The sequence below is a fragment of the Cydia splendana genome, chromosome 25 (assembly GCF_910591565.1).
Source record: "Cydia splendana chromosome 25, ilCydSple1.2, whole genome shotgun sequence".
Classification (NCBI taxonomy): Eukaryota; Metazoa; Arthropoda; class Insecta; order Lepidoptera; family Tortricidae; genus Cydia; species Cydia splendana.
Window position 1 is genome coordinate 7,157,939 of NC_085984.1, and position 26,076 is coordinate 7,184,014.

A 26,076-nucleotide genomic window follows, 5' to 3' on the forward strand; every position below is an offset into this window, starting at 1 on the left:
ATCCTCTCTCGTATCCCTATGCCGTCTATACAGCCACGAACGCAAGTGTTGTTACCAGGATGCTACTTAAGAGCCAACGGGAGTGGTCATTTCTCCATACAAACGTACTCCTCGTTTTCCTCCGTGTTTTTTGAAGCTCGAGCAATGATTTTTTCAACACAGATTAACATTGTCAATATCTGTGTCGGACCGTTTTGCTTTTTTTGATATTTTTGTGTTTTAAGGCGCTAGAGCCCTTCAAAAATGGCCAAAATGGCCTAATTGACTATGCCGCAATGAGAGGCGTGGCATTCAAAACTGATATCAATTATCCAAAAAAGCAAAACGGTCCGACACAGATAATTTCATAATCATTTAGATTTCCAAATTTGGTTACGATTGGTTAAGTTTTGGAGGAGGAAACAGAGGAGTACGAAACCTGGATTTATGAGATTTTTACGCAGGATTTTTCGCCTTGTCCTTATCGCACTACTTTTAGGTGCCGCTTCCGTTAGCGAGACGGGTATATTTACCTAAAATATTTAAAACTCAGCTCCTGTTTCGTCTTAAAACATCTGACACAGATGATAAGGCCTATAAATAACTAAAATTCCACTAGAGTAGCAATGTGCCAAGGAATATTGTTAAATATTGCAAAGTTGCCATGAAACTTTCTACTAGGCACTAGGTATTGGTTAAGAGTAAAATTTATTCTTGCAAAACTTCTTGTCGCCAAATGCTCATTTTGGGAATAGTCATGGACATCAGTAGATTTTTATTCACCATTTCAACATGTGGACATTATCCTGCGTTATTTAAGTCGTCACCGTCCAACTGACCTTTCGGTGGCATTTCACAAGACTCGTTTAGAGTTATGTAAAGAAACAACAAAAACCACGGCAGAAATGCCCATCCTGATGCATCTAGGTAGGTAGGTATTCTAGGTAATCATTATGGGACAGTAGATAGAAAATGAGCAATTTATCACAATAAATTGGAAACTTAAAAAATATATGAGAATAATAATAAAATATAAGACCTCAAAGTTTCAAAAAATATTTTTTTTACTTCCAAGTAGGAAAAATATGGTATCATTCGATGCCTTACATTTTATTAAAAAAAATACTGTATAGCAACAATCCTACATAAACGCAATATTTCACCGCAATTTCCTTGTTTCGTCAGTATAGGTAAAGTACGGGTTGCCCGACTTTGACCATCATTTGTAACTTTTGTATTGCTTTAAGACAATGGGTCCCATACAGACATTTGATCCTTAAAACCTGATCGACTGATACCATTCATAAAAAACAAAAAAAATATTTTCAAGCGTAGGCATCTTTCTAGGTTTCTAGATCTGTGATAGCAACACATATTTACTTCTATGCGCTGCACAAATTCACATTCTGTCTGATTATGCGCATTAAGGAAAATCAAAGTTGTGTACCTATCTCTTGGTATAAGGATAAATTTCGTCACATAACGGGATATCTCAGTCATTGAACGACGGTCACGACGAACTTAACCTGGCCACGTTTTTCCTTAAGGGGCCCACTGATTAACAGTCCGCCGGACGGTATCGGCCTGTCAGTTGTTCGGAAAAATTTTGTTCTAACTGACAGGCCGATACCGTCCGGCGGACTGTCAATCAGTGGGCCCCTTTAAGCATGATGATTTTTGGCCGCATCAAGGATTATATTTTGTAATCGATGATGGTCATCACTTTAAAGTTGGAGTTGTGTCAGTAAACCTAAACTTTTTGTTAGTTATTTAATATTTTTATAATTTATTATTAAAGTTTCTATTTGCACTTTCGTGAACAAATCAAATTATTTTATCAATGTGTTTATTACAATAAAGAATTCAACTAAATTTTATCAAATATTTTGATTTCTTTTTTAAAATAGTTATAGTTAGTCAGTCTACTATATTATCAATTAGGTATAAAAAAAATTCAAAAATTATTTAAAAACTTATGACTCACATTACAGTTGGTTGTCAATTTTGTTAAATATTGTCAAATGCAAAACAATAAGTACCTAACAAAAATTTTTACTGTAAGGTAAACGTACTAGTGCTCGACATGCCAATGCCCAATAGATGACACCTTGCTGTCACCTCTATTGACAATGACTTAGGTTTCAAGATGACATGCACTGGGACCGCGTCGAGCACCAGTACGTTTACGTTATACCTCATCTATCAATTTCTATTATTGGCTAATTAAATAAACTTTTAAGACCATATTTTTCGACCGTTTTAAAGAAAGAGGTTGTCTAAGCTAATTTAGTACTTTTCCCTTAGAGTTTCCTTACTAAAATACTCTGTAAAAACATGGAGTGTAAAAAGATACACTTTTTCGTGTAGTGTTTTTGGCGGCATTACTCATAATTATCTAGTTATTTATGTTGAAAGCTTATTTTTCGAATAACCTTTCATTTACAAGCGTTCAAAAGTCTAATGATACTTTGATTACAGACCCTATTTTTGACACGCACGTAATAAGCGTAATTTACGTACTTACTAACAAGTTAATGATAATAATGATATGAACAGAAAAATAATGATATATAAAAAGATTAATTGTATTGTAATTGTATTAATTCGGCAATGACAGCCAGAGGCGAAATTGTGTTAGTTTAGTTTTGTAGGTAGTTTTTTAAATTTTAGGTTACATTTGTATTAACACTGTATCTTCTAGCTGTAATCGTTATCTATACATATAATAAAGCTGAAGACGGTCGAAAGTAAAAAAAAAATTGTATTGTAATCACTAATCAACCCTTTTGTTATAATAAATAGGGATGTATAAATAAATAATAGTAATATAATAAATAACTAAATTAGCCTATCTATCATTAATTTGTTAATGTCATATTGACTATAACAAATCTATACATAATAATTCGAACCAATAGAGTAATTCGCCAGTAACTGGCCACCGGCCAATAATGGCCACCTTAACTAAAAATGAATTCTATTCACATATAAACAGAATTCATTTTAGTATAAGGTTTCAATAACTGGCCAGCCTTCAATAACTAGCCACCTTATACTAAAATGAATTCTGTTTATAGGTGAATAGAATTCATTTTTAGTTTAGGGTGGCCAGTTACTAACAGGTGGCCAGTTACTGGCGAATTACCCTACATATTTATTTTGTTATTATTTTGTATAATAAAATTATTAATTGCTTTAATAATTCCTTTGCGGTATACCTTTGATCTTCGCATTATGTAATATCAAAAACATTAAGTTTTGTCTTTACGATGCTGTTCTATAATAAAACCAGTTTTTATTATTTCACGATTTATTACCACATTTTGGTTACAAATTAATTAATTGACATTTTATTTAATAGTGTAGACAATTAATTGAGAATGTTTAATCAATAATACCGGTTTGTTAAGGAATATAACAAATTTATATTTAATGATATATTTTCTAGACTAGTTGACGATTTCCTGAATCTTGCTAATTAGCGTATTTAGGTACAGTTACTGTTATTCTTTAACATTAATTCATAAACTTTTGTCAAATCTAAAAAACCTTGATAATCTTTTATTCCTATCTTTTTATAACAAACAAAATATTATTATGTACATTGTTATTATTATTGTAGAACACCCTGCACCTGCATAATCTTTTTGGTTTACCCCATTGGTGGACTGATAAAGAATGCCTTAAGACTGCCATTTGTACCTTCACGTATTGTGCAATAAAGATTAAATAAATAGACCATAGAACTGCAAAATGGTCATCATCATCATAAATTAAGAGCATGGCTCTTCGGTGGAGTATGCGCCAGTTTTCGCGGTCCCCGGCTATAGTCTGTATCTTTAGGTATTTAAAAAAAACCGGGCAAGTGCGAGTCGGACTCGCGCACGAAGGGTTCCGTACCATAATGCAAAAAAAAAACAAAAAAAAAGCAAAAAAAAAACGGTCACCCATCCAAGTACTGACCACTCCCGACGTTGCTTAACTTTGGTCAAAAATCACGTTTGTTGTATGGGAGCCCCATTTAAATCTTTATTTTATTCTGTTTTTAGTATTTGTTGTTATAGCGGCAACAGAAATACATCATCTGTGAAAATTTCAACTGTCTAGCTATCACGGTTCGTGAGATACAGCCTGGTGACAGACGGACGGACGGACGGACGGACAGCGAAGTCTTAGTAATAGGGTCCCGTTTTACCCTTTGGGTACGGAACCCTAAAAAGAGTAACAAAATCTACCCTCAAATGGCTCCTTAATCCAGTTAAGGGTACCTACATGATCAAATAATGTAGGTTAAAGTCAGGTCGTTCAGTGACAGATCCAGGTGGTTTTGTATTTGGTTGGTTAATCAATAAATGTTATAACTACCCGAAAATGTACAAAATATTTGTTTACTTTTATTTAAGTTTTTATTTTACTTTTTATTTAAGTGCCTAAAGATACGGAATATAGGTTCTTTAGGTCCCTGTAAGACACGGCATTTGCTTTTGCTTTTAGTTGTCGTGTACCTATAGCTTGCTCGTGGTTTTCCTCTTCCTCTTCTCGCTTCGATCTTGCCTTCTAATATAGGGGGCGTGCATGAACTATAGGGTCCAGCAAAGGAGCCGTCAGATTTTTGGCGCGAGGCGTAAATGTGCGTTTATGCTTCCGATGTAGCCCACAAGATGGCAGGACCTACTATGCACAAGAAAACATACCTACGAGAACAGTAGATGGTAGCACTTGCTTTGGCAATGTACATGTGCACATATGTTTCCGATTGATGATTGAAGATGGCAGAGGCTCCAACGCGCACAGTAGAAACTATTCCCCGATTCTGGCCCCACCTCTCAGTGGTCGCCGATCCTGACCCCAGGGCCGATCCACCGCCCCCGCTGAACCTAAAAAAAAAAAAAAAAAAAAAAAAAAAAAAAAAAAAAAAAAAACAAATAGCCCCCCATTTGAATTGATTGCGCTAGGTCTCAGCAGTGCCCGGCGCCTCCTTCAGGTACTTACGAAATACGCTAATTAAACAATACACCTTGCTCACCACGGTAACAATAGGCTTATCGACCCTTTTCTATTGTTCGATCTCGACTCGGGCGCGTTATTGTGTTACCGAGTATACTACCTGGATGGACCCTTCACCCACCGACGTCTTCATTCATGCCTTCTTTATGTGTGTATTATACTGTAGGTGTTTGTGATAGGTATTAGCGATAGGTATTTGCAATAGGTATTACCGATAGGTATTTGCAAAAGGTACTTATTTGCGATTCATTATCTTATTATCTTACAACCTCTTGGAGCTATTTCGATTTATAAGGAATACAGTTCTAACCTAACCTAACCTAATTAGAATTTACACAAGTAATCCGTCGGTAGCCTAAACTAACCTAAACCTTCTTTTACCAAACCTAACTTGACCAAACCTAACTAAAATCAACCTAACTTCTCATTTCAAACTAACCTGCTTTCACCTAGTCTTCGTTCAAGTTATGTTTTAACCTAAATACCTAAACTTCTTACCTATCCAAACTAAAGCATCCTACATATCGTATACATACTTACCTATATTGTGCATATTGTATTGTGTTATTTTATTTAGTTTTACCTATTTCTAACTCATTATTTTTGTCTGCGATAAATGCAATTCTACCTAATGTAGCCTTTTTTATTCTTAAACTTAGTATGTAAGTATGTCTCATTATCTAATACTATATGTTTATTTTCACATACATTTTTATGTTCTTTGTAACACGATAGAAAGTAAACTCGTAGCTACTTGTTTCTTTGTATTATTAAAATAATAACTAGGTGTGTGAGGCATTTCTTGTGCACTTGTTTTCATTGTTATAACAGCTTAATTGCTTTATTGATAGACGTCTATTATATTTTATGCTGACAATGGATTATTATGTGGATATAATTTGGGTTTGAGTACAGGGAGCGTCTGTTTAGATGAACTTGTTGAGACATGTTACTTTGTATGATTTTAAAAAAATAACGAGACGTGTCAACTGGTTTCAACATGATTTAGTCTAATACGTCGGCATTTCTTGTGTGTTGGTATTCATTGTTATAACAGCATAATTGCTTTATTGGTAGACATCTATTATATTTTATACTGACAATGGATTTATTGTTTCCTATTATGCTTTTGAATTTCGGTTTTAGTAAAGAGAGCGTCTGTATTAGATGAACCTGTTGAGACATGATTTGAACGATACTGTATCCTGCTCACTATCACAGTATAAAAGCCGAAGAGAAATGGCTTTGAGTAAGTATTACTGTCGTGGCAGTCCTCTGTATCAGAGCTCCTTGTATCTACTGCAGTATATAGAAATATAGTGTTAATTCAACAGTGAAGTGTTTAAGTGTTTATAGAAAGACCCAACAATGGATGTAAGTATGTCTTTTATTACCGTAACTTACTTTGTTTTGTTTTCACTTGTGTTCTTTGTGTTTTAATTATCAAGATTGTAGACAGTGTGTAAATTATTGTTTTATATTGTTTCAGTTCACTGAAAATACTTTCAAGAACTATTACTACCCGGATGATAATAAAGACGAATCAAGCGATGAAGAGGGTACGCTTGGTCTCAAAGTTAAACAAGCCATCGCAAAGAAACGTTCAGGAAACAATATCGATAGCTTCTTTGAACGACCTAAAAAGCAGTCTAAAGTTGTGAAACGGTCTTCAAATGTGAGCAAAAGTTCACCAGACGGTGTTGCAAACTTGTCATCCGGACAAGACGACGGGGCCTATGCATCACATTTGATTAAAATCGAGATATATGATATGCATAAAATCAAAAACGTACCACCCATGGAACACTGGAAGCATGCGGACTTCAGATTGAAATATTTTGCGTTGGAATTCGATTTGGAGCTACAAAATACGCGAAATATTATTTATAACATAACAAAGCAATTAGCTTCTAAGGACAGTAGTGTGAAATATTTTATAGATAATAAGAAACAGTGATAGTTATAATTATTAATGATAGTAGTAGCTTAATGATTGTGTTAACGTATTTCTCATTTTTTACCTCTCCTTAAGTACATTTTCCATGTAACAGATTATTTTTATTGTATCACATTACAACAAGTTTTAATTTAATACTTCTCATTTGTAAAGATTACAGTCCCCACTCTTAGAAATCTTATACCTGTAGTCAACTATTTAAATGAAAGAAAGCACTGTATGATTTCTCATTTCATAATGGACTCTTTGAGTTGTGATGTCTACGATCTTGAACTTATCAGACTCTGTGAAGAAATAGAAGAAAATGAAGATCTATGCGAGGCTGCCCGTCTTGTGAGCCAACTACATCGAGAGGCGTAAGTAAAAGTATTCCTGTTCATACATGTTTATAACTCTTAACCAGTACCTGTTTAACAAAGGATGGGTTCCTCCTAACTTGTTGTGATCAGAACTTATTGTTAGGATAAACGTGGGGTGGGAGAGTGCTGGTTATATAAGCGGGGTATCTCGAGTTCATATCATTCAGTGTTTTGGTGCCGTGCTTGTACTGTGATATCCTTTTCCATAATGGTGTTTACTTACTATCATATTGGTCTCACTTTGCCTCGTAATAAGATTGAGGAATTAAGTAAAGAATTTATTTTAGCATATTTTCATAGAAATATAAGAATGTGGTATATATCAAACAAATTACCTCACTCGTTACTGGAAGATTCTGATATTATACCGTATTATACACCATGTGATGGGCATATCAAAAATTCCAAGGGGAATACTCAGTCATCAGATGTGATTGATGGAGTTTTGATGATGCGGGCCTATTGCCAGCAGTGTCGAAAAGACTTACGTTAGTATATACAACCAACCGTTTTAGTAATTATTTTTATTTTATCTGACATTAAGATATTTATGTTTATTATGTATTGTTATAGATCTTCTCAAATAGGACGGGGAGTAAAAAGGACAGCTGCAGTTTTGGAGACCGAAGAATTCTTGGTGAAGAAAAACCGTTCAGCAGCTGCTGAACCTGTAGCATCAACATCATCCGAACCAGTTCCCGATGTCATTGTGAGTACAAATAATAATCATGAAATTGAATGTTCTGTGTGTAATAAGTTTGTTTCTAAAAGATATTTTAAAAATCATTTAAATAGTAATCTTCACAAAAATAATGTTTTAAGGGCTGACATTGAATGGGTTAATGTTCAGTTAATTGAAAATGCTTTTAAGAATAGGGTGGCCACTTACAGAATACTATTAAATGAAAATGTTCACCAACCATTTACTCCCGAATCCATTTTACTAGGAAATAAAGAGAAAATCTTTGCATTATTGGATCGTTCCCTCACTGATCACCATGCTTTAAAAGTAAACTTTATTTTGAATGCGGATTTTACTCAAGAGAGCAAACAAGTAAATAATACATTTGATTTCCAATTATGTTACAATGTAGTTGATGTTAGCAGCGACAAAGATGATATTTTCGAGTCAGTTGTTAAAGATATATTAACAAAATTATTTAACTTTGAGAGAAAAGACAGTGGATGGAGTTTAGTAAAATTTAACTATCTAGATGTCAATGTAAACAAATTTAATCCATTGCGTGGTTCTTCCTATATCGAATTACCACGTGATATTCAGAACAGAAAAGCAGTTATTAATGTAAAAAATAATGATCATGAATGTTTTAGATGGGCTGTATTGTCAGGCTTGTATCCACCTACAAGTCATCGTTCAAACACTGCGAAATCGTATATAGCGCATAAAAATAAATTAAATTTTAGAAATTTAACTTTCCCACTTAAGGTTGGAGATATTCAAAAATTTGAAAAAATGAATGATATAAGTATAAACGTTTTTGGTCTTGAATACAATTCGAAAAGTAAAAAACATGACGTAGTAGGCCCATTACACTTAACAAAGTGCAAAAAAGCTACCCACTTGAATTTATTGTACATATCCAAAGACAGTAAGGGGCATTATTGCTATATCAAAAATTTATCTAGGTTAGTATCTAAACAATTATCAAATACACAGCATGCTGCACATATTTGTGATGGTTGTTTGTCGAACTTTACAACTCGCAACAATTTAATGAATCATCAAAGAAACGATTGTTTCCATGTTTGTACACATTTACCTTCAGAACAGGATAAAAAGAAAAACTGGTTCAATGAAAACGTTTCCTCCAATATACTTACTTTCGATAATTATGAACGTAAATTAAGGGTACCTTTTGTTATTTATGCTGATTTCGAGGCCTTTCTAAACCCGATTCAAACAGGTACAATTAATCCTACTACATCCTCAACAACAAATGTACAAAAACATGAGGTATATAGTTTTGGATACTACATTAAATGTTCTTATAATGATAAATTGTCAGTGTACAGAACATATAAAGGCAAAAATTGCACCCAGGAATTTATGAAGTATATGGAACAAGACTTAAAGGCCATTTGTAGGAGAAATACTTTTGTAAAAACTCCATTGCCTTTATCTAATGCAAATAATGTGCATATTGCTCAGAGTAGTACATGTTATATTTGTGATAAAAATTTAAACGAGGATTCAGTCATTTCCTATAATTACCATACTGGTCTTTATGAAGGAGTGGCACATACATTTTGTTCTGAAAAATACAGGGCACCTAATTTTGTACCTGTATTTTTCCATAATTTGTGTAACTATGATAGTCATTTTATAGTGCATGGGCTTGGTTTGGCGGAAGGCGACATTGAACTGATTCCAGAGAACAAAGAGAAATACATTTCATTTTCTAAGAGCTTACAAATAAATAATCGCACAATTAAATTGAGATTTGTCGATTCACTTAAATTTATGTCCAGTAGTCTTGACAAATTGGCAAAAAACTTGTTGCCTGAACAATTTCATGAATTAAAATTGAATTTTTCATGCGAGGAGGATTTTAAACGCTTATTACGAAAGGGTGTCTATCCCTATGAACACATGTCATCATACGATTCTTTAAACTTAACAGCTCTTCCCTCTAAAGATGATTTCTTTAGTTCCTTGTCTGATAGTCACATCTCAGAAGAGGATTATGATCACGCAAAAGATGTTTGGTCTCATTTTCAATGCAAAAATATGGGTGATTATTCTGATTTATATTTAAAAACTGATGTTCTATTACTAACTGATATATTTGAAAATTTTAGAAACCTTTGTCTTAAGACGTATGGATTAGACCCCGCTCATTATTATACTGCTCCGGGATTAAGTTGGGATGCAATGTTAAGAACTACAAAAATAAAACTAGAACTCCTAACTGATATCGATAAAATAGCTTTTATATCAAAAAATATTCGAGGTGGCATATCACAATGTAGTAATAGATACGCGAAGGCTAATAATATTTTTTTGGAAGATTATAATCAAAATATCCCATCGTCATTTCTTATGTACTTTGATGCAAATAACCTTTACGGGTGGGCTATGTCTCAATGTCTTCCTACCGGTAAATTTGAATGGGTTAATACAGATACTGACTTTAATATATCTGATGACGCTGATCATGGTTTAATTTTAGAAGTTGATCTCGAATACCCTAACGAGTTGCATGACTCTCATTCAGATTTGCCATTTTGTCCTGAAAACGTTTGTTTGGGTAATTCCAAAGAAAAAAAATTAATTCCTAATTTAAATAAAAAAACGAATTATGTCATTCATTATAGAAATCTAAAACAGTGTTTGAAGAATGGTTTGAAATTGAGTAAAATCCATCGCATTCTTAAATTTCAGCAGTCTATGTGGTTAAAAAGTTACATAGATTTGAACACCCACATGCGATCACAGGCATCATCCGATTTTGAAAAAGATTTCTTTAAACTAATGAATAATTCAGTGTTCGGTAAAACCATGGAAAATGTTGCAAAACGCGTAAATGTCAAATTATTAAATCACTGGGAAAATCGAGGAAAAACGCAGGGGGTTCAATCTTTGATAGCGAAACCTGAGTTCCATAGTTTATCCATATTCTCTGAGAATTTAGTGGCCGTTCAATTGAATAAAACTAAAATATTTTATAATAAACCGATTTATCTGGGATTTTGCGTATTAGATATATCGAAAACTTTGATGTATGACTTTCACTACAGCTACATGAAAACCAAATATCCAGACAATCTTAAGCTTCTTTATACAGATACTGATAGCTTAGTATATCAAATTTTCACGGAAAATTATTACGCAGATATAAAATCAGATCTTAATTTATATTTTGATACATCTGACTATCCTCCTAACAATAAATATGATTTGCCGTTAATAAATAAAAAGCGATTAGGGTTTTTCAAAGATGAAAATAATGGTAGAATTTTAAAAGAGTTTGTAGGTCTGAGATCGAAAATGTATACCTTAGATGTTGAAAAATATGACGAGAATGATGAGAAAACCGAAAAATACGGTGTTTTATCAAAAGCCAAAGGAGTCAATAAATGTGTTACAAAAAAATTTACTCTTGACAATTACAAAACGTGTTTATTTAATAAAAATTTGCAACGCGCTCAAATGCTAAGATTTAAGTCTATAAAACATATAATATTCACTCAAAAAATAAATAAAATATCATTATCGCATGAAGATACAAAACGGTACTTATTAGAAAACTCTTCTGACACTCTAGCGTGGGGTCATTATAAAATACCGCAATAATGAAAAAGTTTCAAAGTTGTAATATAATCACACAGAACATTCGAATTCCAAATTATTGTTTGTACATTGTATATTTTTTAAGGTATTACTTGTAAACATGTAAAAAAATGTATGAATTTTATTTTATTGTATCTTTTAAGGTATTTCTGTAAATATGAAACAAAAAAAATAATGTTAAAAGTGTGATCATAAATAATAAAAAAAAATTTACGTAATCATTTTGTTTTGTTTTTTTGTCTACTATATCTGAGTTGTTTAAATAGTAATCATCTTTCTGAATATTACCATTTAAAGTCCATCCGTTAACATATCAACACTCACCCACACACATACACACATACACATAGATTACGATATTTAATAATGATTCACTTTTATCATCCTTTCACCACCATTGTCGCAGGTCCTAGTGGGTGTGGTAAAACGCAATTTGTTACAAACTTTTTGAATAACTCCAAAGAGATATGTAATGTTGAATTTGATGAAATTATTTGGTGTTATGATGAAATGCAACCTCTCTACAATCTGGAAAATGTAAATTATAGTCAAGGAATACCAGATTTTTCAATGTTTGATGGGAAGAAACCTAAACTTCTTATTATAGATGATTTGATGAGAGAATCAGATGGACGAATCGTTGACATTTTTACGAAAGGTAGTCATCATAGAAACTTAAGTGTTTTTTATATTACACAAAACGTATTTCATCAAGGTAGAGGTCAACGTGATATTTCATTGAATACAAGCTACATTGTATTTTTTAAAAATCCCAGGGATAAAACTCAAATACGCTACCTGTCACGACAAGTTTACCCAGAAAACTCAAAGTTTGTGGACGAAGCCTACAAAGATGCTACAAAGGAGGCTCATGGTTACCTCATGATTGACCTGAAACAAAATACAAATGACATATGCCGTTTTAAAACAAAAATATTTCCGTTTGATGGGCATTGCACAGTGTATGTACCTAAAAAGGGGTTTAAATATGATAAAAATCACCATATTTTAGTCAGTTCTACATGATGCATGCAAGAGTAAACACATATAAACATTTACTTGAAGCATTGCAGTTGCTTAAACCCAAATATCGTACTGCATTACTTAAATCTTGTGACGATGAAGAGATCAACATTATTTGTGAGTGCATTTATAACGTCCTAAATGGGAAAATTCCATTAGAAAAAAAAGAAAAGACGAAACTAAAAAAATATAAAGATATTTTAAGAAAATTAGTTTCGAAAGGGAAACATAAAATAAGAAAAACTGTTATAGTTCAAAAAGGAGGTGCATTTCTACCTATTATTTTAGGTGCAGTTTTAAGTGCTTTAGTGAACTCTTTATCATAAACAAAATGGAAAACACAAAAAAAATGTTATTAGTTGAATCAGATTTTATTGAAAGGCTGAAAAGGAATGAGAGTCCACCCGAAAATTCCTCATCTCGGTTAGATGGAGAAATGCAAAAAATCCTTAAAAGTAAAATGAATGATCGCGAAAAGTGGACGTTATATTCTCAAGCATTACAAAGATTTCTACATTTTATTGAAACAGATCGAAAACCGTTTAGAATACCCATCGTGATGGAGGGGGTAGATCAAGTCATCAACGAAAGTAATGATATTATAAAAACAAAAGTGAACAAAAAGGAGGAGATTGAAAATAATGAGTCAGTTACAGATAATGTAACTGAAGCAGCCACACCGTCATCGTTTAATACACCACCTGGCGAAATAAATCAAGAACTAATGCCAATTAGTCCGTCAAAAATTATAAACATATTACCTAAATCTTATGAAAAAAAAGCTCGAACGTTGTTAGATTACATTGTTTCAAGTAAACCGAAAATTTGGTGGAAACAGACTGGTGAAGTTGTTATAAATAACCAAACCATTCAAAATAGTAATATTACTGATTTGGTAAGCGACACCGTTAGATGTCTTAAACGTCCTAAGCCAATTGGATGGGAAGTGTTTGCTTTACTTTTAAAAGATATCGAAGTTCCTAGGTCATGCATAGGTAATCCTACAAATTTAGCATTTATTAATGGTACTCCTTTGATTGAACCCTTTACCCCCTCCACATCTGTGAAGACGAGAGCCACAACAGATAAAGATAATAATACTTCTACGCCTCTTGCTACACGGGAGCAAAAGCGATCCGGAAAGAAAATAGAGTGGGAAAGATGGACTCCTTATTAGATATTAACAGAATCTATTATGACGTCTCTAATCCAGCTGGCTATAGCAGTTTAAATAATTTATCAAAGGAAATGAAAGGTCAAATGAACAAAGAGGAAGTGAAAAAATGGTTACAATCTCAAGATACGCACACGCTGCATAAACCTATTCATAGACGATTTACTAGAAATAAATACATTCTCTCGAACTTTAATGAACTTTGGCAAGCTGATTTAAGTGATATGAGTACTTATAGTCAATATAATGATGGGTATAAATATATTCTTTGTGTTATTGATGTGTTCAGTAAATATGCTTTTGCAAGAGCCATGAAGAAGAAGGATTCAGCAACTGTTAAACAATGTTTTGAAAGCATATTTACTGAAGCCAGCTCTGTTCCCCGTCACATCCAATCTGATAAAGGTACAGAATTTGTTTCAAAGGCGGTTAGAGATTACTTTAAGAGCAAAAATATTAATTATTATACCACTAATAACCCCGACATTAAAGCAAGTATAGTAGAAAGGTTTCAAAGAACACTTAAAATGAAAATGTGGCGTTACTTCACTCATAAGAATACATATAACTACACAAATATATTACAAGATCTTCTACATTCTTACAACCATAGCTATCATTCTAGCATTAAAATGCGCCCAGTTGATGTTAGCTCTAATAATATTATGACTGTTTGGTGTAATTTATATGATCGCAAAAAAGATAGGCAAATTTCATTAGAAACTAAAAAACTAAATGTAGGTGATCATGTTAGAATCACTAAATATAAGCATGTGTTTCAAAAAGGTTATGAAAGTAATTGGAGTGATGAAATATTTATTATTGATTCGATTATTAACAGATCGCCACGAGTTGTTTATACAATAAAGGATTTAGAAGGTGAACCCATCATTGGTACATTTTATTCTAAAGAATTACAAAAGGTAACTTACCTCCCCTCCAACGAGTATAAAATTGATAAAATAATACGCTCGCGTCGAGTTGCTGGCAGAAAGGAAATACTAGTTAAGTGGCAAGGTTATCCTAATAAATTTAATTCTTGGATACCTGAATCAAACTTAAAGAAAATATGAGTGAAAATAGTTTTTATCTAACTTTGTTAAGTAATAGTTCATCAGATTACTACACGGATAACACGACTGCACATTTCTTAACTAAATTACCAAAGACCATTAAATTGGATGGAGAATGGGTAGTTGGGTTGGTGGAATTTCAATATCCTTGTTCCATGTATAATGTTCAAGAGCACGAAAACATCATTTATTTAAAGAAAAAGGTGTTATCACCCACCGACAAAACTACAAAAATAGTAGATATAAAAACTCATATACCAGCCACTACATATGATAATATAGATCATTTTCTTCAAGCGTTTAATGAAAACCCACAGTTAAAAAATAACGTGAAATTTCGATATGATGGATTAACAAAACTGGTTGGAATAGCAACAACAAATAAAGAAATAACATCTATCATTACAACTCCGATACTAAGTCTGCAATTGGGTTTTAAACCGAAAACAAATTTAAAACAAAATACATTAGGAAAAAGCCCTGCAAATTTATATTTAGGTTTACCATCTCAAATATTTGTTTATACTGATATAATACACCCACAAGTAGTCGGAGATGTTATTACTTCATTACTCAGAATAATACCTTTAGATCCAACTAAGTTCATTTATGGAGCTTATAAAACTCACATCTTCTCACCCGCTCATTATGTACCAGTTTTACGAAGAGAGTTCGATACCATTGAAATAGATATAAGAACAACGACTGGTGTCAGAGTACCATTTCAATTTGGATCTTCTTGCGTGAAGCTACACTTTCAACGAGTAAAATGATTTACAACAGATCGTCAGTCTCTTGTCCTTACGAACATTATTATTCACACCAAGCCGGCTCTGGGATAGGTATTGTCTATAAGGGAGTTCCATATCAACGAGGACATGGTATAGGCAGTTTTTTGGGTGGACTATTTAGATCAGTGCTCCCTTTGTTATCTAGCGGTTTAAAAACCATTGGAAAAGAAACCTTAGGGGCAGGAGTTGGTTTGTTAACTGATATGGTAAATTCTCGTCCTATGGATAGTTCCATTCGATCACGATTTAAGGAAGCGAGCGCTAACCTAAAAAGAAAGGCTGATGAAAAAATTGATTCTCTCATGTCAGGATCTGGGTATAAAATGTCGAATAAAAGAAGAGAACCACTCATTACTCGAAAAGCATCGCGACGAAGAGGAAGTAGAAATAATAATAAAAATAACGATATATTTTCAAGTTAAATAATGTCATTTCTACACAGTCATTCATGTGAATGTGCAAAATCTGAATTAGATATATTTGCCCTTCCATCAACTCAAACAAGTATTGAAAGCGGACATTGGATTCATTACAAACCAATTTCATCTTTAAGTGATGATGGCCCCATTGAATTTCAAGTACCTGGATCAGGAGATGACTACATTGATCTATCACACACAATGTTACATATTACTGCTAAAGTATTGAATCAAGATGGGACAAAATTAAAAGCAGATGCCGGAGTTGGACCCACCAATAACTGGCTACATTCCCTTTTCAACCAACTTGATGTATATTTAAATCAAAAACTCATATCACCCCCAAACAATACATATGCTTACCGTGCTTATATGGAAAATCTTCTCAACTATGGACCGGCAGCCAAAAAAACCCATCTTACTTGTGGGTTATGGTATGAGGATACCCCAGGTTTTATGGATACCGTTGACGCCAACAACAAAGGATTTCAGAAAAGACTAGAATTTATCAAAGAGAGTAAGGAAGTGGAAATGATTGGACATTTGCATGGCGATATATTTAACCAAGAGAAATTCTTGATAAATGGTGTTGAATTGCGTATTAAGTTAGTCCGATCAAAAGAATCATTTAATTTAATTTGTCATCAAGATAAAAAACTTAAAGTACAAATAACAGATGCTAGTCTCATTGTTAGAAGAACAAAAATCAATCCTAGCGTTTTGTTAGCCCATCAAAAAGTATTGGCAACAACGACTGCGAAGTACCCCATTACGAGAGCAGAAGTTAAGGTTCTCACAATACCAACAGGGGTCCAGGGTAAAACATTGGATAATATATTTCTCGGGCAAATTCCTAAACGCTGTATTATTGGATTTGTATCAAATTCAGGTTTTAATGGAAATTTAGCTTTGAATCCATTTAATTTTCAAAATTATAATATGAATTCATTTAGTTTGTTTGTAGATGGTCATGAAATTCCTTCTAAAACATTACAACCGTCATTTAGTTCTGGTTTAATAGCGGCGGCATATCACACCTTATTTTCTGGCACTGGTATTCATTTTCACAACGAAGGTAATGGAATAAGTAGAACAGATTATGGTGGAGGATATTGTTTGTTATGTTTTGATTTAACCCCTGATTTATCTGCTAGTTCAACTTCACACTGGAATCTTGTTAGACATGGAAGTGTTCGGATAGAAGTACGCTTTGATTCGGCTCTAACTAGCACCATTAATTGTATCGTGTATGCAGAATTTGACAACATTATTGAAATAAACAAAAACCGTGATGTGTCTGTAGATTATAATAGTTGAATAACATAATTATATAAATACAATGTTTTCTTTCGTTTACTTTATTTTGTTGTAGTCATTGTTTGCAGCATCATCAAGACATAAATTGTTATTAATTAAGTAATTATGGATACTAATGAGATTCAATTTTGTATGAAGAAATTAAACCCACTTTTTGAATCAAATGTTTTTGCTGCTAACAAAATACCTATTTGGGTCGATCTACCTGTCTTTATTGTTAGTAATTTGGACCCTGACACGAAACCAGGCTCTCACTGGGTTGCCATACACATTGATGTTACTGGTATAGGAGAATATTTTGATTCCTTCGGACGGAAACCTTCAGGTTACCATAACTTATTTTTAAAAAGAAACACCAGACAGTGGTTTTATAACAATAAACCTCTTCAAAACCATTTTACTTCAGTTTGTGGTGAATATTGTCTAGTTTATTTGTATTTTAAATATCATGGAAAAACTATGACAGATATGCTAAGTTTGTTTTCTGATAATTCTGTATGTAATGACCTTATATTAAGGAATATGTTTAAAACATTTTTTGTGAAATAAAATAATACGTGTACTTGAATAAGATTTTTTATTTTTTCATATAATACAAAGACCTTTTAAACCACACATTTTTTTTTTTTAATTTTATTATTTACAAAATATTTCTTGACATTCTTTGTTACTTAAAAAACGAGACGACACAAAAAAAATCTGTTACATGGAAAATGTACTTAAGGAGAGGTAAAAAATGAGAAATACGTTAACACAATCATTAAGCTACTACTATCATTAATAATTATAACTATCACTGTTTCTTATTATCTATAAAATATTTCACACTACTGTCCTTAGAAGCTAATTGCTTTGTTATGTTATAAATAATATTTCGCGTATTTTGTAGCTCCAAATCGTCTTCCAACGCAAAATATTTCAATCTGAAGTCCGCATGCTTCCAGTGTTCCATGGGTGGGACGTTTTTGATTTTATGCATATCATATATCTCGATTTTAATCAAATGTGATGCATAGGCCCCGTCGTCTTGTCCGGATGACAAGTTTGCAACACCGTCTGGTGAACTTTTGCTCACATTTGAAGACCGTTTCACAACTTTAGACTGCTTTTTAGGTCGTTCAAAGAAGCTATCGATATTGTTTCCTGAACGTTTCTTTGCGATGGCTTGTTTAACTTTGAGACCAAGCGTACCCTCTTCATCGCTTGATTCGTCTTTATTATCATCCGGGTAGTAATAGTTCTTGAAAGTATTTTCAGTGAACTGAAACAATATAAAACAATAATTTACACACTGTCTACAATCTTGATAATTAAAACACAAAGAACACAAGTGAAAACAAAACAAAGTAAGTTACGGTAATAAAAGACATACTTACATCCATTGTTGGGTCTTTCTATAAACACTTAAACACTTCACTGTTGAATTAACACTATATTTCTATATACTGCAGTAGATACAAGGAGCTCTGATACAGAGGACTGCCACGACAGTAATACTTACTCAAAGCCATTTCTCTTCGGCTTTTATACTGTGATAGTGAGCAGGATACAGTATCGTTCAAATCATGTCTCAACAGGTTCATCTAATACAGACGCTCTCTTTACTAAAACCCAAATTCAAAAGCATAATAGGAAACAATAAATCCATTGTCAGTATAAAATATAATAGATGTCTACCAATAAAGCAATTATGCTGTTATAACAATGAATACCAACACACAAGAAATGCCGACGTATTAGACTAAATCATGTTGAAACCAGTTGACACGTCTCGTTATTTTTTTAAAATCATACAAAGTAACATGTCTCAACAAGTTCATCTAAACAGACGCTCCCTGTACTCAAACCCAAATTATATCCACATAATAATCCATTGTCAGCATAAAATATAATAGACGTCTATCAATAAAGCAATTAAGCTGTTATAACAATGAAAACAAGTGCACAAGAAATGCCTCACACACCTAGTTATTATTTTAATAATACAAAGAAACAAGTAGCTACGAGTTTACTTTCTATCGTGTTACAAAGAACATAAAAATGTATGTGAAAATAAACATATAGTATTAGATAATGAGACATACTTACATACTAAGTTTAAGAATAAAAAAGGCTACATTAGGTAGAATTGCATTTATCGCAGACAAAAATAATGAGTTAGAAATAGGTAAAACTAAATAAAATAACACAATACAATATGCACAATATAGGTAAGTATGTATACGATATGTAGGATGCTTTAGTTTGGATAGGTAAGAAGTTTAGGTATTTAGGTTAAAACATAACTTGAACGAAGACTAGGTGAAAGCAGGTTAGTTTGAAATGAGAAGTTAGGTTGATTTTAGTTAGGTTTGGTCAAGTTAGGTTTGGTAAAAGAAGGTTTAGGTTAGTTTAGGCTACCGACGGATTACTTGTGTAAATTCTAATTAGGTTAGGTTAGGTTAGAACTGTATTCCTTATAAATCGAAATAGCTCCAAGAGGTTGTAAGATAATAAGATAATGAATCGCAAATAAGTACCTTTTGCAAATACCTATCGGTAATACCTATTGCAAATACCTATCGCTAATACCTATCACAAACACCTACAGTATAATACACACATAAAGAAGGCATGAATGAAGACGTCGGTGGGTGAAGGGTCCATCCAGGTAGTATACTCGGTAACACAATAACGCGCCCGAGTCGAGATCGAACAATAGAAAAGGGTCGATAAGCCTATTGTTACCGTGGTGAGCAAGGTGTATTGTTTAATTAGCGTATTTCGTAAGTACCTGAAGGAGGCGCCGGGCACTGCTGAGACCTAGCGCAATCAATTCAAATGGGGGGCTATTTGTTTTTTTTTTTTTTTTTTTTTTTTTTTTGTTTTTTTTTTTTTTTTTTTAGGTTCAGCGGGGGCGGTGGATCGGCCCTGGGGTCAGGATCGGCGACCACTGAGAGGTGGGGCCAGAATCGGGGAATAGTTTCTACTGCGCACGGTCCCTATAGTTTTCAAAAAGTGTCGTGTCTTATCAAGTGACCTATCATTTTGGCTCGTCTATTCTCTATGGTATGGAACTCTAAAAATTGGCCCAAGTTTTTATCGATAACGTACAAAATAGGTTGCGAGCGGTTAAAGTGTGTGACGTAACGCGACCTCGACTCGATTCTCGATTCGCTATCGATACAAACGTAATCGATAGCTTTCCAATCGCATTTACTATTACACTAGTGGACGGAATATTGTTAAAGCTTTGACTCTATTTGGTTTCAATGAGAATAATTTACCATACAGGGAGATTCTGACCTTAAAAAGTCATAACCATATGTGACGTTCAACGGCAAAAGGTACCTTATGGCGGCTGGCGCTTACGTCGCATAGCGCCGCAATAATATTGGAGCGGCGTTAATAATAGCGTAAGCGTCAACCGCCATAAGGTACCTTTTGCCGTGGGACGTCACATATAGCCTCCGCCTTAAAATGTCTCCATAAAATCTATAAAAATCGAAATTACGCCATTTAAAAGTAACAAAATTAAATACCAGACAATAGACATGTTACTCAAATGTTCATGTATATTTTTTATTACAGCATACCGTTTTATAATGAGAGCAGTATTTTGATTGTATGGTGGGGAGGGGGGGGCAATCTTCTGACTCTTCAACTTAAATTTAGTACTTTTTTTTTTCATTTTATTATTTAAACTATTTTAATTTTTAGTATAATTCAATAACTAGCCACCGTATTCTAAAAATACATCTATTTATAAAAGAATAGAATTCAATTTTAGTCTAAGGTGGCCAATTATTATTATTAAAGAGTGGCCAGTAATTGACGATTTGCCCTACAATACTTGAAAAACTTTGAACACTTGAAAAAAAAATGGACTTATCGTTTTCTCGTTCCTATGAATGCTTAATGTTAATTTTAACAAAAATAACTTACCAATAATCCTCTCCAACGTGAAAATGTCAATGTCCAATATTAATCACTTCACTAGCACTAGCACTAGCACTTCACATCCTCTGCTCACTAAAAATCATCCAAAATAATAATCATAGTAGTAGAACAGGATATATATAGCTACAGCGTACAACGCGAATTTTATATATATGTAGAAAAAGTCTGTGAGGAATTCGTAGACTTTTTGGGTTACACCCTTTTCCCGTGGCGCGCTCTCTTGCATTTAAATATTACTTTGCCAATCGACCTGCGAACAAGGACAGAAAGTGCAGTTTAGTGACTGTTCAAATTATTAAAGTGACTGTTCAAATTATTAAAGTGACTGTTCAAATTATGAAAGTGACTATTCAAATTATGAAAGACTCGTTAGTAAGATTAAAGTAAGTGTGCATAAGAATATAAAGATTATTAGAATTACATTAACCAATAGACAGATTAAGAAAAACATATTAATGACTGTTTAAATTACCTACAGGCTGTTATAATCAAAATATAAATATTCAAGTGACTTTGTTCAAAGTAGGAAAAAAATATGGGTCAATCCCTTGGACTTAACATATGTAGATAAGTGTTAAAATTATGTATTAAGAGAGCTGATTTGGTACCATTTTGTACCATTTGGTGTTGAAACTCTAGGTCCATGGGGTCCCAGCGCGCATAAGTTGTTCGCAGAAATCGCGAAGCGTCTGGTTGACGTAACTGGTGACCGAAGAGCTGGCGGCTACCTCGCACAACGTATCAGCATTGCGATACAGCGAGGAAATGCAGCCAGCATCCTTGGTACAATGCCTCAAGGGCCTATTTTAGATTTAAGCTAGTTATTAATTTCGTTTAGTAGTACCACTGTATATATATTGTTTGATAAATTAAAAATGATTAGAGAGCTGATTGAAGTAGTAGAAAAACGCAGGTTTTAGTAAAAAATTAGATTTAGAGAGACTTGCGCCTAAAGTTAGTAATTTTGAACCCAAGCTCATACTTCATACCTAAAGTATCTTATACAGTAAATAAATTACCTCAAAAATCGTCAGAATTTAATGATAGTCGGCCCGATTCGAACTTTAAGATACTTCAATTAATAGATAATATCTGGGAGACCGAGCTTTGACCGGAAACATAAAAAATCAAAATTGCGGGTTTTCCCAGAGATAAGACCTAGCTAGATCGATTTTTCGCCCCCAGAAACCCCCATATAGCAAATTTCATCGAAATAGAGCCGTTTCCGAGATCGCCGATATATGTAGGTATATATAAATAAATAAATAAATAAATAAATACGAGTATATATGTACAGTCAGCGTCAGAGAAACGTGACCCCCCCCTGATTTTAAAACTATAGCTCACACGGCAACGTCGAAACATTAGTTCAACATCGCCAATCAAGCATCATATTATTTCAAAAAGTCATTTTTCCCTTTTGTCTCCGACCGTTGTTGGGAATCGATCCTCAGCTCACGGCTGTTATTAAGACTACATGTTCTTACATTAGTCCGTCACTTATACCATTGAGCCATGGAACACATATTATTACTTGCGAAAATATGAATCACTATCGTCAAATCGTAAAGGTGGAAGTTACTTACTCGTATGTCGATGCGTCCTTGTCTTAGTCATAGATACTTAATATAGTCTTGTCTTTGTTTATTATTATTTCTCTACCCTCATATCCGAATCCGAAAGTGAGTAATAACATCTTTTCTTTAACTAAATATGTGTTTAGGTTGAATTTAGTATGATTATCCCGTTTCGCATTTTTAGAGCACCGTACAAAACTTTGTTCACGGTGCTCTTATTTAAATTACAATTGAGTTTTAGGGTAACTTTGTAATAATTCGCATCCGCCGCAAATCATTACCGTCATCGTTACGTCTATTCTAGGTGTGCCGAAGTAGTAACGTTGTTTTATACATATTATTCTCGACTCGTCCGAAAACTTGTGTCAACTGAGTTTTAAAATGGTGCGATTAAACTCTTATGAGATCGAAAATTGTAGTGATTCGGGAACAAAACCAGAGTATTAAAAAAATTGCACGAGAAATGAATATAGCGGTGAGTTACTTAGAGTTTACTCCATGTCATTGGCCATGTTTTGTTAATAGACCTATTAAGTTTAAATTGTGTTTTTTATTTGCAGAGGAACACGGTTCGCAAATGGCTAAGGCGGTATGAAAGAACGGGTGATGTTAAAGAAGATCGGCAAGGCCCTCGTCCTTCTGCCTACACAGAGTAATCTCAGCGGCACCGTAGTATTGTGCAAATTCATACCGACGCTCCATTTAGTACAACTCGCTCAACAGCTGAGACATTCGGGGTATCTCTTAGCACTGTCAGAAGACATTTGCACGCTGCCCAGATACACCATTATAAACCAGGAAAAAAAATTTGTCTACTAAGCATCGCGACGATCGTCTTAGTTTTGCCAAAAAATATGAGGATTTCGACTGGGAGAACCAGATCGTAATTTTTTCGGATGAAAAATGCTTTAAATCGGACAAAGATGGACGAAAAATTTTGTGGCGAAGGAGAGGGGAACGATATAACCCCAAAAACGTGCTAGACTTGAGAACAAGCGGAAGTATAACTCATTCTAACAACTTACTCAAATAACTCGTTTTGACTAGAAGTATAAATAAAATGTGGTTTTCCAGCATAGAAAAGTCCTTATGCTTTTTATCTGAATTTTGTTGGAATGAGGCACTTGAAGCACAAGGGTTTCTGTGGTGGAAAGCCACAAATATTTATGACGCATTTTACATGGTCCCTATTAATTAATCTCATATATTTCTATCAATTTTTATACACATTGTATAGTATATTTTGGGTGGATGTCGTCTATGGGTCCAGGTGAGCTCGTGGAAGTTGGAGGGCGGATGAACAGCAAACGATACCTGGAAATATTACGGGACGTGATGCTACCATCAGTTCGTGTCGCATACCATGATGGGTAAATCTTTTTTGTGCAAGACAATAGTGCAGTGCATCGCTCACGGATAGTCCAACAGTGGTTAGAATCTCACCCAGACATTACAGTTTTCGACTGGCCATCTAAGAGCCCTGACCTGAACCCAATTGAAAATTTATGGGGTCAAATGGTGCTCAACTGGGACCCCGATCAGGTCAAATCAAAACAAAACCTTGATGAAGAAGTCAATAGAACGTGGGAACTTATGAGGAATACTGACATATGCTCAAACTTGGTAGCTAGCATGAAAAGTAGGCTGAAACAAATAGAAGAGAATAACGGTTACCCTCTCCGGTATTAGAAAAAAAATACAGCTAGTGAAATATAGTGTAATACATATTTTAATATATTGTTCTTTGATGGGCATGCAAAAGTTTTACTGATATTGTTCCAGATTATACTTTGTGTTTTTTAGCATTACAAAAAGGGTAAAAAATTACTCACGTTAGACCGGGCCGTGCCCGGGCCGGAGCTTACGGCGCTTACTTTTCTATGACATGACAGGTGATCACGTTATGCTTTCCATAGAAAACGATGCACCGGAAGCTCCGGCCCGGACACGGCCCGGTCTAAGGTGAGTCATCCTTAAGGAAGCTTAACGTGTCTTTACATTTAAAACACTATTGAAAAATAAGTCATAGTAAATATGTTACAGTTATGTAGCAAGGACATATAGGTATTACATTATTTTGGTTTCACAAGTAATAGTTACTTTTTGTTAGAAGCGTTATTCCATAACAAGACTTGTCAAGATTGTTAACCCTTTTTCTAATGCTAAAAACAAGGTATAGGTAGTAAGTGTTGTGTTTCCTAAAATTGTGGTAACGTGACAGGATATGAATATTGTTATCGCCGATAACATGCTGTTTCTCTCTGAAACTTTGTTCATGGCTCGCAAGGTTAGAATATCTTCGCGTTTTATACATAACCATTATTTATCAAACCCAATATTTATATATAGTTATTACGGTGTGATTTTATGGGCAAACAGTACAGATGCACCGAGCTTATTTATTCTTCAAAAAAAACTTATTCGAATTCTAGTTAATAAAAAACAAATTGACAGCTGCAAATCCTACTTTAAAGAGCATAACATTCTCACCTTTCCATGTATATATTACTATATATTTTAGAAATGTGCAAGTTTGTTAGAAACTACCCCGAGCTATATACTAAACGCGAAGACGTAATAAAAAATCGTACAATGCGCTACAAAAACAAACTTTTACTACCAGCCTCCCGACTTAAGATGCTTTCAACTGGGCCTTTTGTAATGTCAATAAAAATCTATAACAAATTGCCAGAAGAATTAAAATCGGAAACAACTGAAACAGCATTTATCCGCAAGCTGAAACAATTACTGATTGCGAAATGTTATTATTCCTTAAATGAACGGACTCACTACCAGGGATGCCGAAGATCGGGCAAAGTGGTCACGAAGGAGTCGGAAGGCGGACCCCGGGTCCTCGCGCCCCGCGCGGGGGCACAGCCGGGATTGACGCCAGGATGATGATGATGATGATGAATATTTAGAAGACAGTAACATTAGTATTAAGTGAAATCTATATGTATTTTATCATTGTAATAATTATATAAGTGCCTCTCTCCTTATTTTTTGCTGCGCCCAACAGGGTACATAATGTGATCTGTAATTATAATATGTATACATATACCACCTCTGTAACCATTATGTGCAATAAATGTATTGAGTATTGAGTATTGAGTATTGAGTACTTGCTATTACTTATTAAGACAGCTATA

General features: G+C 33.9%; 1 protein-coding gene across 1 annotated transcript in view; it reads right to left on the reverse strand.

The window, feature by feature from the left end:
* Positions 1-21,576, reverse strand: part of LOC134802722 (zinc finger CCCH domain-containing protein 13-like) — a 73,060-nt gene extending 51,484 nt beyond the window's left edge. The window contains exon 1 of the mRNA XM_063775371.1: positions 21,336-21,576. The gene's annotated coding sequence lies outside the window, so the exon portion shown is untranslated. The remainder of the gene's footprint in view (positions 1-21,335) is intronic.
* Positions 21,577-26,076: the final 4,500 nt, after the last annotated feature.